The 14,441-nt window shown below is 41.7% G+C and overlaps 1 non-coding gene across 3 annotated transcripts; it reads left to right on the top strand.

The window, feature by feature from the left end:
* Positions 1-11,419: 11,419 nt before the first annotated feature.
* On the top strand, positions 11,420-14,441 carry LOC101291865. 3 transcript variants are annotated; one of them, XR_183784.1, is made up of 4 exons: positions 11,420-11,836; positions 11,919-12,013; positions 12,100-12,220; positions 14,414-14,441. It is a non-coding gene; the product is annotated as an uncharacterized LOC101291865 (transcript). The 3 variants fall into 3 exon arrangements; XR_183785.1 differs by lacking the exon at positions 14,414-14,441 and adding an exon at positions 12,469-12,542; XR_183783.1 differs by lacking the exons at positions 12,100-12,220; positions 14,414-14,441 and having other exon boundaries at positions 11,919-12,096.

Here is a 14,441-nt window from a genome sequence, read left to right as displayed (position 1 = left end):
GGGCATGGCTACGTCCACTTTACAATCAACTATCATAGCCAATAGGCCTTTGGGATCGGGAGAGAGAGATTCAATCAGCCCTCATCAGATCAGCTAGCTAGCCAGGGAGCTTTCTACATATGGGGAAGCCTTCCTTTTATAGCTAAGGAAGGTTCGCTCATTTTACATATTATCGATATGTGGGACTAACTACTACACATATATCTTATCATTGTGCCTTCTTGTGGAGCTTGGGAGAGCACATTCTCGATGTGGCACGGATGATATTTCACCATGGCGAGGTAGCCTGGATGTCAGTCTACAAGTTTCATGACTGGTCTATGAGCAGGGAATGTAGTTTATCAGCTACCAACTACAACACCGATATTCAACCAGAGAGTGACGCCGAGCGTGAGCGATTGAACGTGACGGCGATGCCGAGATTGAACCACAGATCAACTTCGATCGACTGAGATTAGGGCAGAGAGCGATTTCCTGCTCAACTGGGATTTATCTGCATGCGGAGAGCGACAGAGTCGACAGATATTTAACGAGAGAGCGACGTGGCCTGATCGATGGAATCACGGAGATCATGAAGAACCCTAAACCAGAGATCGTTATCGAGTGTTAGAGAGAGATAGAGAGAGTGGGAGAGGTGAGAGTTTGGTTGATCGTGGAGAGTGGGAGTCTGGAAGAACGTGGTAATTTTTTTTTTTGAACATGAGAGAGAACATGTAATTAATTAATGCAATAAGGGTATAATATTAATTGTTAGAGGCGTTAAAACATTAATATGGGTTACTCAACAGTTTTTTCATTGAAATGGGCTTTAAAATTACTTGTTTTTAGTTAAATGTTTATTTTCCCAATAAAGTGTGTGTGTGTATATATATATATATATATTTCCCTTGTCTTTATTTTATTCACGTATTTTTGTATTATATTATTTTGTTTCCTGTTATTATAGTGTACAACATGGACAAGAGCTGGATGCAATTAGGGAGGCTATTTTTGTATTTTCTTGAGTTCGTGCGTCTACATAGTCCTCCAGACAAAGTTATTCACATATGTCCGTGCAACAAATGTCTCAATCGAACATCAGTAACATATGAAGACATGTATTCTCACTTGGCACTAAACGGTATTTGTCCTAGTTATACCACATGGACATGGCACGACGAAAATCAAGTTCAAATGCCTACACTTGTAGAAATTCAAGCACAACATAATAAGCAGGCAGGATCTTCCAATGCTAGTTACGGGGACCCTGCTGTGATGAACCTCTTAAACAATGTCTTCCCGTTCGCCGCCTTAGGATATCAGCAAAATGTTATTTATGACAACGCCCCTGACACGTTCTCTAATGTCTCTCACGTTGACTACAGCAGTGATTATGATAAGTACAACAGGCTTGTACGGGAAGTACAAACCCCATTGTATCCTGGCAGTGAGCATACTGTGTTGGGTACCGTCATGGAACACATGCAGATAAAAAACAAGCGGTGAAAGACTAAGACATGTTTTGATGAGGATATTGCACTTATGAAGAAAGTGCTTCCAAAGGTAACAGTTGTCCGGAAAATTTCGACCAAGTAAAAAGGATGTTGCTGGGGCCTCGGTCTTGATCACCAAAAGATAGACGCTTGCGTCAATAACTGCATCTTGTATTACAAAGACAACAAGGATGAAGTTGAGTGCCCACACTGCTACGAGCCAAGGTATGAAGCTTCCACTTCATCTAAGCAAAAAAAGAACATTCCTAGGAAGGTTATTCGTTACTTCCCATTGGGTCCTCATCTGCAACGTTTGTACATGTCTTCACATACGGCCAAACATATGAGATGACACCAGGCAAGGCACCAGGGAGACGAGAGGATAGATCCAGATAATCTCACACACCCCGTAGACGGGGAGGCTTGGAAGCACTTTGACCGTTCTTTTCCCGAATTTGCTGGAGAGTGTCGAAATGTCAGACTCGGACTTGCAACAGACGGATTCAATCCTACTGGAAACATGAATTTGTCTTACAGCATTTGGCCTGTGATAGTATTTCAGTACAATCTACCTCCCAACATGTGTATGAGGAAAGAGTACAATTTCCTTACGCTTATGGTTCCAGGGCTGTGTTCTCCAAGAAAGTGTTTGGATGTGTACATGAGACCATTAATTGACGAGTTGCAGGAGTTATGGGAAAATGGACTCCCTACTTTTGACAGGCATGGTCAAACTTCATTCATGATGAAAGCAGCTGTTATTTGAACCATCAGTGATTTTCCAGCTTACGGGATGTTGTCTGGCCAACAAACTAAGGGGTACAAGGCTTGCCCGGTATGCATAGATGATGTCAAATTTAGTTGGCACGCCGACAAAATTTGTTTCTTGGGATCTCGTAGACATCTTCCCGAGGATCACGAGTGGCGGTGGGATACTGATGCATTTGATGGGACTGAGGAGCATAATCTGAAACCCCCAGGGAGGTCTGGTGAGTGGATTTTGGAAAGGCTTAACCAGTACTGGTTCGGATATTTGAGTACGAGTAAAGAAGTAACTGACTTGAATCCTCCCACGCTTGATGAGTTTAAGTATTGGACGCACAAAAGTGTATTCTTTGAATTGCCTTACTGGTCGACCTTGAAAATCAGACACAACTTAGATGTCATGCACATAGAGAAGAATGTTTGTGACAGCGTTCTTGGAACAATTCTGAATCTCAAACATAAGAACAAAGACACCCCCAAAGCCCGTGTTGATCTTAAGATGATGGGTATACACCCCTAGCTATGGCTAATAGAGAGCAAAAAAAGCCATAATGCCGAAAGTAGGCTACACAGTCCATCCTCAAAAGAAGGCGAAAGTGTTTCAGTGGTTTGGAAACATTAGGTATCCTCACGGGTATACAGGGAATATTGCTCGATGTGTTAAGATGGGGAAAAATAAGATTAGTGGGTTGAAGACTCATGACTGTCATGTTTTGCTGCAACGTCTTCTTCTCGTGGTCATTAGATCGTATTTGCAGAGTGATGTGGTTGACACGTTAGTGGCTTTGTCAAAGTTCTTTTAGAGGATATGCGCTAAAGAGCTTAAAAAGTCTGATGTTCGGTCATTGCAAGAAGACATTGTGTACATCATGTGTAAGCTAGAGAGGATCTTTCCCCCCACTTTCTTTGACATCATGATTCACCTCATGATCCACCTTCTCGAACAAGTGTTGCTTATTGGTCCGATACAGTATACCTGGTGCTATCCAAATGAGAGGTATGCACTCATATTTATTCTAATTAATCATCCTTTCAAATTAAGATAAATGGTATTTTAAATATTTATTATAAGAATTGCATATATATTTGTTTTGCAGACAACTGGGGGATTTCAAGAAGAAGAACAAAAACAAACGTACGTTTCCCTGAAGGGTCGATCACGGCGGCATATATTCAGGCTGAATGCGTAACTTACTGCAACACATATCTCAATGATGAAGACACAGTTGGGGAATCATCTGGAGCGGGTAGTAGCCGGCAAATCAATCTATCAGTTGTTTCCAACGATGTTGAACCGTACGGCAGGTTAAGTAATTCTGAAGATTGAGTAATGATGAGATCAAAGAGGCTCATTGGTGTGTCCTTCAACATTACAAAGAAGCCGAGCGATACTTCAAGTCCCATTTGGAAAGGCAGTATGGTAACGAAGTCATACACAAGAGACATTTTCCTGATTACTTCCCTATTTGGGTACCTTTCTATCGATATGTATATATGATGTTACATAAATTAAAGATATGTTGTTTTTTTATGTTACATAATATAACAACGTTGCTATTAAAATTGTTACAGATGATGCACATTCAACAGCAATTTCCTACTTCTTACGACCCGGAGTTGCACTTGTTGGCTGGAGGACCCCAAAGCCACAGAGTTCGTGCTGGGTGTTTTGTGAACGGTGTCAAGTTTGTGACGTCAGAACGAGATGAAGGCCATGTCACCCAAAACAATGGAATCATGGTTGAGCGTCTAGGTTTCAACTACTACGGGGTTCTTGTCAGTGACATCGAACTAATCTACAGCAATCGTATGCTAGTCGTGTTGTTCAAGTGCAAATGGTTCAATACTGACCCAACTAGACGGAGGAGTACAATTCTAGATCGTGGCTTGTTATCAGTGGACTCAAACAGTGTATAGTATGAGAATGAGCGGTTTATTCTTGCCAGCATGGCGAAACAAGTGTTTTATCTTGATGATTCGGCTATGGGTGAGGGTTGGAAAGTGGTGCAGGTGATGTCACATAGGAATATTTGGAGTGCAGCTACACTGGGAAGGGATGATGAGAATGGGCCTAGTGAACCAATAACAACTGATCAACCGAATGAACCATATCAAGAGGATTCTCCACATGTAGTCCCTGATACTGAGGATATTCGTGTCAACAACTAACATGTTCTGACTATCATAGGTTACCTTCCAGTTACACCATCTGAACTGAACTCGCTACAACCTCGCATCCCCAATCATGATGACGACGGCTTCATAGATGACTAATACATAGAGGGTGATGAGTATTCTGACCAAACTAAGGAGGATGATGATTTAGACGACTCAGATTATCATGGGTACGATGAGTGTATATATATATATTACGATTATTGTACGATTAATATATATTACGATTATTCGGACGACTCTGATTATCATATGTATTTTTATATTTATAATTAGCCACATACGTACGTACGTACGTCAAACCATTAATTATATAATATTCATGCAAATTTCCATTGTAATTTTTAAAATGCGCGCATATATATGTATGCTTTTTTAAGTACGAATACTTACACGGAGTTATAATTGGGTTTAGTTTGAAAAGTTACACGAAAATGCTCATATGCAAATATAATAAAATTGTGAAAATTTTTAATAATATACTTAGTCGACGGAATTTGAATAATTCGTCGCCTAGTATTCCTAAGGCGACGGAAAGTGGACTTTCTGTCGCTTAGGATACCCAAAATATTAGTCACTTTTTAAAAAATTTATGTTACTTAGGCGACAGAAATTGTATAAGTCGTCGGCTTGGTAAACCAATGTGACGGAAAATATATTTTCCGTCGTCTAGGAGGCCAAAATATTAGGCGGGTGAATTTTGCGCCTTTTTTTTCCCCGAAATTTCGTATTACTTAGGACACGAATAAATGTCTTAGGCGACGAAACCTAATTTAAAACCTATACTAACTCCCTCGCGCAATCCACAATCCCTAATTAAATTCACACCCACAATTCCCAAATCCCACCAGAATTGCGCCACCAGACCCCATCCACACATAGGCAACCGATTAAAGTGCGCGCATCCACCCACCTCCTCCACTCATCGCCACCGCATCCACCTGCCACTCCGATCTCTCTGCTCTCACCTTCTCACCGCCGCTCCTTTTGCAGGTCTGTATTCTCTCTCTTCTCAGGTTGATCTTGCTTGTTACTTCTGAATCGTAAACGAATTCGTTGATCGTGTTTTATTATTATTATTATTATTATTATTATTTAATTATCCAAAAAAAAAATTCCCAATATAACATTGTATCTTCTGCTTAAGTGGCTCACAGCTTTTGTTAGTGTTTTCTGTATCACTAATGCATCAAGTCTAAAAAAAAATAAAAAAAGTGAAGAAATACAAGTGGTTTGATCAACCTGTATGCTTTTCTATGGACTATTTTTCATAATCTTTATCTATTTCTCACTCATTTACTAACAATTGTGTGTTATTCATGTGCAAGATATGGTAATCTTTTTCTATGGACTATTTTTCATAATCTATATCTATTTCTCACTCATTTACTAACAATTGTGTGGTATTCATGTGCAAGATATGGTGATCATAGGGAAGAGGAAGGGCCGAGCCACTAAGGCCAATGCTTTGATGGAGTCAATACGGCAGAGCGTCAGCTCAGCTAGCAGTAGCAGCCATCCTAGCCCCATGCCGGCTAAGACAGTACCACCAGGGGCTCCCCCCTTGATCGTGCGGCGCCCTACAGTTGACAGTTGTTCAACGGGATCTCAATCGGCGTCTGTAACTGCACCCGAGACTGCAACCGCATCGTCGGCAGCGCTCAAATCAAAGTTAGAAGCCAAACATGTAAGTGTATTAATTTACTGCCCCTCAGTAAACTTCTACTGGGGGTCAGTAAACTTCTACTGGGGGTCAGTAAACCTATTCTGGGGGTCAGTAAACTTGCAGTACAATATGTCTCTTTCATTTTCATGCCACTTACACATAACAGATATCCTCTTGTATATTAAGTATCATAACGTATTTTTCCTGGGGGTCAGTAAACTTCGACTGGGGGTCAGTAAACGCATACTGGGGGTCAGTAAACTTATAATGGGGGTCAGTAAACTTGCAGTACAATATGTCTCTTTCATTTTCATGCCACTTACACACAACAGATATCCTCTTGTATATTAAGTGTTTCGGCGTGATTTCTGAGGGGGAAGAATCACACGGAATACAGGAAGACACCATCTTCAAGACCCATAACCTGTCAATCATGAGCAAATGGCGTAAGAGGGAAGACCGGGTTAGCCAGCCTTCGACCCTCCGATGCCTAAGTCAGCCATATGAGAATAGAGATAAGGTGTGAATAGAGTGGAAATGGAGGCTTACCCAAATGAGGGGTGGAAACATGTATTTATAAAGATAGGCTGAATGCACCCTGAAAGTACCATTTTGCTCTTATTGGAGTGTATTACTATTATGCCCTCAAGGGAAAGTGTAGGTTTCTTGGGCCTAGTTGGGCCTAGTTAAGGCCCAAGCACGTTTTATGTGGTAATATGTGTCTTCTTAGGCGAGTAGGACCGATGTTTTATCCCTCAAATATGATATATTAACAAGTCCCCAAGTCCGCGGTCAAGAGACTCTCTTGAGTGGGGACTTTATCTGATAGAGTATCAGGAGTACGAGCCTTACTAGTGGCGATATAACCAGTCCCCAGTCCCCCAAATCCCCATGTAAGGGAGGGGATGGACCGGCTCCCTCTAAGTGGGGTGTCGTGTGCTGCTATAGCTCTGTCACGTTATGAGAGATCGTGATGTCATGATATCTTGCTCGGAGATAGACACATGAATGTGAGACACCAGGACCGTTGCTCCCGTGTAGTGTCTGGAGATTGCAGGACGATCAGGGGTCGAAGTTGAGGTACCGCTCGGTGCCAGGTGTGGGAACTCTGGTGAGCATCTCGCGTGAGTAGCGGGTAATGGCATGTTTGCATGCCTTAGGCGTTTAGTAGCCTTTGATTTGTATCAGCTATATGCTCTAGCCAGCTGAGCTATTCCAGCATGTACGTGTTCCAAGGGGAGATTGTGGTGACATATTTTGTGGTTGCCTCTAGGTGAGTGCTAGAATGCCTTCGTACCTATTTATGGGATCAAACCAAACGTAGTTCCCCATTTCGTCATTGAGTCAAGTGTGCCATCGAGGTGTGGCGATGAGTGCCGCTGGGGCATGGCCAGGGTGCCGTTGAGGCAAGGAGGAAGTGTCGTTGAGGCATGGCGAGAGGTGCCACTAGGGCATAATGATGGTGCCGATAGGGCATGTAAAGAGCTGTCGAGGAAGGGGTGATTATCACTATGGCATAGCGAGAGAATGCTAGGAAGCATGGCAAAAATGCCGAGAGCATGCTAGGAAGCGTAGCTAAGATGTCAATGGGGCAAGGCGTGTGTTGCTAAAGTGTACCGAGAGCACGCCATGAGGCATGGTAAGGGTGCCTGATGAGGCAGGGAGAATATCGCTGAGTCGTGGTAAACGTTGGCATATAAGGTTGTTGCCCAAGTCCCCTAGTGCCGGGAGAGATTATGGTGGCCGGTCATCAAAACGACCACTAATTTGTCATGGGGGATTTCAAATGGCGTGTTCGAGAGTTGAGGATGATGTCATGTGTCGAAAAGTACCTGAAACACTGGTGACTTGTAGGTGTCACGTGTCAGGAAGTGTTTATAGACTCATACCGGGTGGCTGATAAATGAGATGTCGTGTGGTCAAGGAGTGTGTTGGCATGGTTGGCTAAGTGATTCCATGTGCCGGGGAGCGTACTCGCCACAGTTGGTTTATCTATGGTGATATTATGCTGATAGGTGTTGCAACCTTGTGCACTAGGAGGTACGAGGTGTTGGAACCTCACACTTTTGAGAAGCGATTGTGGAGAGATATTCTGGAGAGCAATCATGAAGGGGCTGATCATAAATAGTGTAACAAGAGGCGTGGCTATGAGGTTTAGCCATTAGGTATAGCTAGTAGGTTTAGCCATTAGGCTATGAGGCATGATCGTGTGGCGTAATCGCGTGGCGTAACCGTAAATTGTCACCATGGAGGATGATGGCGGAGTAATCAAAGACCCTAACGTAACCAAGAGAGCACAAAGTCATGAGGATAGGAGAACCATGGGAAGCGGCCATGGTGACTATCCATATGTGTGTAACCGACATGTAACCATAGGCAATAGCGGTGGAGAGATCATAGAGATCATGCTATATATAGAGAAAAAATAAAAGAAAAGAAAACAAAGCAAAAAGAACCAAAGAGAAACCATAAGGAGACCATGGGAAGACCATGGAGAGTAGAGTCGTTCGTCCTAGAGAGAAATCGTAGAGAGTCGCTACAAGGAGTGACTAACGTGTAACTTTGAGAACATGTCATGACTGTACTGGAGGATGTTGGAATGTTATGGTGGTACTATATAGATCTGATGGCGTGGTGCCATGAGAAATTTTCATGGCAAGGGCGGTGCCATGAAAGATCATGATGAGGTACTTTTCCTCGATGTGAAGTTGTGTGTATACGCTTGTGGCGTGTATAGCATGAGATTGCATGTTTGTATATTGGCTGTGTACACTCGTGGCGTGTGTAGCCTGAGATTGCACGTTTGAGTGCTGGCTATGTACACTCGTGGTGTGTGTAGCCTGCGATTGCACGTTTGAGTGTTGGTTGTTTACACCTGTTGTGTGTATAACCTCAAACGTGCAGGTTGTTTACACCTGCTGTGTGTATAACCTGAGATTGCACGTTTGAGTGCTGGTGTGGCGATGGATGTCGGGGAGAAGATAATTTTGAGCCCGAGGTAGCTGGGACTCGTAATCCTCTATAGGTAAATATAAATGGTACCCTGAATGGGTCCAAGATGTTTTGTTGGCGTAAGTTGCATGGCTCCTGGTTAGTGGGGTGTCATGCCATGATCAAGGCTCTTGATCGAGAGAATAGGGCCATAGATATGTAACAGGTATATATGGCTTGCAATGATTTGTAGCATGTGTCATATGGTTTGCAAGTATGTGTGTTTTGCATGTACATGAAAATATATTTAACATGTGTCACATCCCGACCCTTATATTTTTACCTTATTTACTAGCTTGATTATAATAAGAATTTTACCGTCTCCGTCATTGAGGTAATAGTTTAATCGGTCCCTAGAGGTGTTTTGAGGGACGATTAATTTCGGGGAATTATTCGTGGGAGAAAATATGACGACGGTAAAAATAGTAAATTTTAGCTAGTAAAAGGTAATTTTTATTCGGGTATTATTTTTTCGGGGTGTTTTATTTTGGAATTGGGTTGTTATAAGCTTGGACCAGTTTGGGGTGTGAGGCCCAAACCCATTTTCTCTCTTCTCTTTTTTCTTCCCGGTTCTCTCTCTCTCTCTCCTCGAATTCTTCCTCCCGCTGCCCGGTTTTCCGGCCGTCCTCCTGCTGCCATCCGGCCACCATCTGCCGCCGCTCCGGTCCCAAACTGACTGCCTCCGACCCAGCTTCCATTCTAGGCCGGTGACAGCTTCCCTAGCGCCGCCGTGAGGAAGATATCGGGCCCGAGAGGTCCGACTGTGTTAAGTTTCCCGTCGCCGGAACTCCCTCCTCCGGCCACCAATCCGGGCAAGCTTGGTTCGGTTTTGTAACCCTCCAACCCAGCAGCCTTGCCCTAAAAGGACTCACTCCCTCTTGAGCTAGGTAAGGAGAAATTTGAGGTGGAAGTTTTATGACGTTTTTGATGTTTTTAGTCGATTACCCTAGTTAGGTTTGGAATTGGTGTTTGTGCTAGTTAGGAAAGTTGTAGAGCATGATGAGAGGCTTATTCTGTCAAAATTTCATAGAAATCGGAGGTCGTCGGAATCGGCCTCCGGCCGCCGCTGCCCGCGGAGCCGCCGCCGGCGCCGCCGCGGTTTGGGAGATTTTTAGGGTTTTAAATGTGGAATATTAAGGGGATCATATTGATGTGATTTATGGAATTTTTGGATGAGATTTGGATAGGTTAGTGAATTTCCGAAGTTTGGTATTTTTGGCGGTTAATTAATGTAGAATCCGGCCGTAGGATTTAAGTCGTATTTTTGGGGAGGTTGTATTTACGACTGTCGAGTATGATATTTAAGTTCGCATCGTTTCGATTTAAGAATATCGAAGTTAGGCAATGATGAGCGTATTTATAGCTCTTGGGTAATTTTGCCTATTTTGATTAAACTTTGGATTGTTAGTTGGGAAATTAATATTATATTTGGAACAGGACGTGAGGAGGCTCGAGCAGACGAGGCCCCAGATCGACATCAGGCTTAGGCCTAATTTGTGAGTGGACTTTTGTTTTAAATAAAATGCATGCTAGAGTTCATGGTTGAACAATAATTGTTACGGAATATTTTGACGTCATTTTAATTTGACGAATTTTATTTCTCTTGGAGAGTTACCGAAAATGGGATTGTCAATGGATATAAATATGTATTTATGAGAGAGTATGTATATAAAATGCTAGCTAGCCATATGTGTCTGTCCACCTTAATGGCGTAGCATATAGCCGCATTATGGTGTGACGTGAGCTTTGGACGTGAGCGTAGTAGCCCTATATGAGTGTTTAATTCACATAGGGGGTATGGACACATATTTATACACCCGTCTGTCCACCTTAATGCCGTAGTGTAGCACCGCATTAAGGCGTGACGTGAGCGTTGGACGCGAGCGTAGTAGCCCTATATAGACCCATGAATTTATATAGGGAGTATGTGTAACACCCCGGACCTAATTTTTACCTATTTACTGGGTATTCTACAAGTTACTGATGAATTTAACCGTGCTTAGTCATCTATTAAGTTAACGCTTGAGCTTATTTTTTTTTAATTTTACTCAAAATGTTAAGTTCTTCTTTTAAGGTCCCGATATCGTAGTAAGCGTCGACACGAGTCACTGGTGTCTTCGGTTTATTTTTCGGAGCTTCGAGGTTTTTTCTACAATTTATCGAAGATTTCTGAAATTTGAATAATTTTTTTTTTTTTGGTCGAAAAAATACATGCTAGCTCCCAACGATGAAATTGAATAACTTTTAAGCGGGGCCGTTGGATCAGCTAGGGTTTTGATCTGGGTCAGTGGTTTAAGTATAAAAATGAAGAGTTAGGTTGACCTTGGCTAAGCCCGAACTCGGGTGTTGACCCGAGTTTGCCTCTCTCCTCTCCTTGCTCGTCTTCTCCGGCGACTTCGCTATGGAGCAACGCCGTCCGGTCTCTGTGCACCACCTAACCACCATCGATTTCTTTCTCGCTTCATTTTCTACAAACCCAATCCTTAAATCCATTGTTAGAGCTAGACCTGAAGAGATCGGATTCAAGGTTCTCGACTGTGTTCATTGATTTCTGGCGTGCTCCGGCAGCGACGACGATAGCGAGGGTCTCTGGCGAAGGTTTCTGGCGTCTCCCTCCTCTTCCCGGCGTCTCCTCTTTCTCTTGGAGACTAAAATGAACACGAAGGGAGGCTAGGAGGGCTGTTGTCGTTGTGTTGGAGGAAACCCAATCCCAAAATCCGGCAAGGAAGCTACTGCCGGCTAGAGGGGCTTGGTTTCTCGGTTGAAGGTAAGCTGCTCTTTTGTTGTTAAGTTCAGTTGGATTGATGCTAGCTTGAATGTGGGATTGAGTTGGCAACTGGTTGTTTCAGTGATAGGAACGGGAGCAGAAGAAGAACTTGATCATGGAGTAGAGATTATTGGTAAAATAAATTTGGGTGCGGAATTTCGAAAGCAAGAATTAGGGGTATGCTGCTGTGTTAGTTTTGGGTATTAGTAATTGATTCATAGTTTGAATTGTTGCTGATAATGGTTATGAATTGAGGAAGGCAGAAAGGAATGTTGGGACGAGCCAAGGAAGTGTAATTGTAGCAAAGGTGGTTTGTGAGTGTAAAGATAAATTCTTGGGTGTAGAGAGTAATCTGGTTGCAGCCCTTTCGCAATTAATAATAAGGTGAATCCCTTGGCTTCTATTGTTACTCTAAAGTGTTTAGTGTTTTTCAATTTGGAGTATCTTGTATTAGTATTGAGATGTTAAAGAATGGGAATTAAGGGATTTGTTATTCACTTATGCAATGTAATTTTATTTAGGGACTAGTCTTAAGTCTTGGATTAGACTATTGGCTAAGGCTAAAGATAGTTGATAATCGGGAAGTAGTTGAGATTATTAACTTACGGTTTGGGTTAATTTTTTAATTAAAGGACTCAAGTATGTGCCTATGGACGTAAAGGCTCGCCGTAGGAAGTTGACGGGCATTTGACTTAGGAAGCCTCCGCTTGGCAATTAAATAATCAAATCACTGTGAGTGGACGTTTGTTTTTAAATTAAATGCATGTGATAGCCTCATATTTAATGATAGTTGATTTTTATATTATTGATTCTTAATTAGTGGAATAATTTCCTTTTACGATTGATTTCTGCAAAGTATTTTCGGAATTATTCATATTTTGTTTGTTAACTTCGCTATTTGAAAAGTACTGAAGATGGGATCTTTCGGTAGAGCCATACTTTTATAGCCTCTTTTGTAATTGGCAATTTTCATTATTTTGGAGAGTTACAGAAAATGAGATTTTCAGTAAATGTGTATATGGATAGTTATGAGGAGAGTATGTATATAAATGCTAGCTAGCCATATGTGTCTGTCCACCTTAATGGCGTAGCATATAGCCGCATTATGGTGTGACGTGAGCGTTGGACGCGAGCGTAGTAGCCCTATATGAGTATCTAATTCATATAGGGGGTATGGGCACATATTTATACACCCGTCTGTCCACCTTAATGGCGTAGTGTAGCACCGCATTAAGGCGTGACGTGAGCGTTGGACGCAAGCGTAGTAGCCTTGTATGAACTTCTATTTTCCTTATATTTTCATAAGAATTCATACAAGGAGTATGGACGAGTGTAAATACATACATATATATTTGTATTTTAGCCTGAGAGGCTGTATTTTATTAAGTCTTAGAGACTAGTCGGAGCTAGTTGTGTTTTTGCCAGTTTATGAGTTGAGCGCTTTTAAGCTGCCGCATGCAGTATATTTTCTATGAAATTAAAATGGGAATGCATAAATATTTATAATAAATTCATTTGTGTCCACTCACTCTAACGTGTTTCAAATGTTTTCCCCTGGGCCTTTCGTCTTAAAATACCCAGTGTGCAGGTTAGCCAAATTGGGGTCGGGCGTACATGGAGAAGAGGCATAGTCAATAGTATAGCTTCCGCTCATATTTATAACTCTAGTCCATTTCTCCCCTAATAGAGTTGCTCTGAACTAATGAATTGTTTGTTGTGGGATTTTATTTAGTTTAAATAATTGGGAGATGTTGTGACTTGGGGGAGCATGAAGGCTCCAGGAGTTTAAGGTTGGATTTGGTTTATCAGAAGTGTATGCAGGTTTTTCCTAGGAAGGGTTGTCCATTTTCAAGGGAGATTATACCGAATTTTCGGTAAATTTTCCTTGGAGGTGGTCCTTGCAGGATTTACTTCGGGTTTCAGGGTGAAATTCGGGGTGACTCCTGACAGTACGGACGAGTGTAAATACATACATATATTATAGAGCCTGAGAGGCTTGATATTTTATGAGATAAAAGTTTTATCGCTTGCGGCATGCATTCGATTTTTCCTTAGAAATTAATTTGGGGAAACATAAATATTTTATTTATTATTTTATTTTTGTCCACTCACTCTAACGTTATTAAATGTTTTCCCCTGGGCCCTTCGTTTTAAATTGCCCAGTCTGCAGAGTTCGGATTGGATCTAGTAGGAGGCGAGGCATAATTGATGAGCACATTTTATATCATATTATTATCCCTAATTTATATGTGTTAGTTATTTGTCTTTAATTAGTTTGAGTTATTTAGTTTGTTTTTGTGTTCTTATAGATGTTTTGTCTAAATAAATAAAATGTTAAAGTTATGGAAGCAATTTACTTATTTTCATATAGTAAATTGAGTCTTTGTTTTAACATAAGTCTTTTTCCCTTTAATTAGATGAATAATTGCAACACATGTTCTTCTTATTCTAGTAGCATGTATGCATATATGCATGTGTTAAATTTGGTGGATTATTTTCTCATGCATTAAGTGTGATGTGTGAAAATATTACCATGGCATCCATTGTTGAATTCACTTTTGCTTGTTTGATTCATAGGTATATAGATGCATTGAAACAAATGGAA

Source organism: Fragaria vesca, linkage group LG1, assembly GCF_000184155.1.
Source record: "Fragaria vesca subsp. vesca linkage group LG1, FraVesHawaii_1.0, whole genome shotgun sequence".
In the NCBI taxonomy this organism is placed as follows: domain Eukaryota; kingdom Viridiplantae; phylum Streptophyta; class Magnoliopsida; order Rosales; family Rosaceae; genus Fragaria; species Fragaria vesca.
The sequence above is the reverse complement of the archived record's forward strand: the minus strand, read 5'-3'. Positions and strand labels throughout refer to the sequence as shown.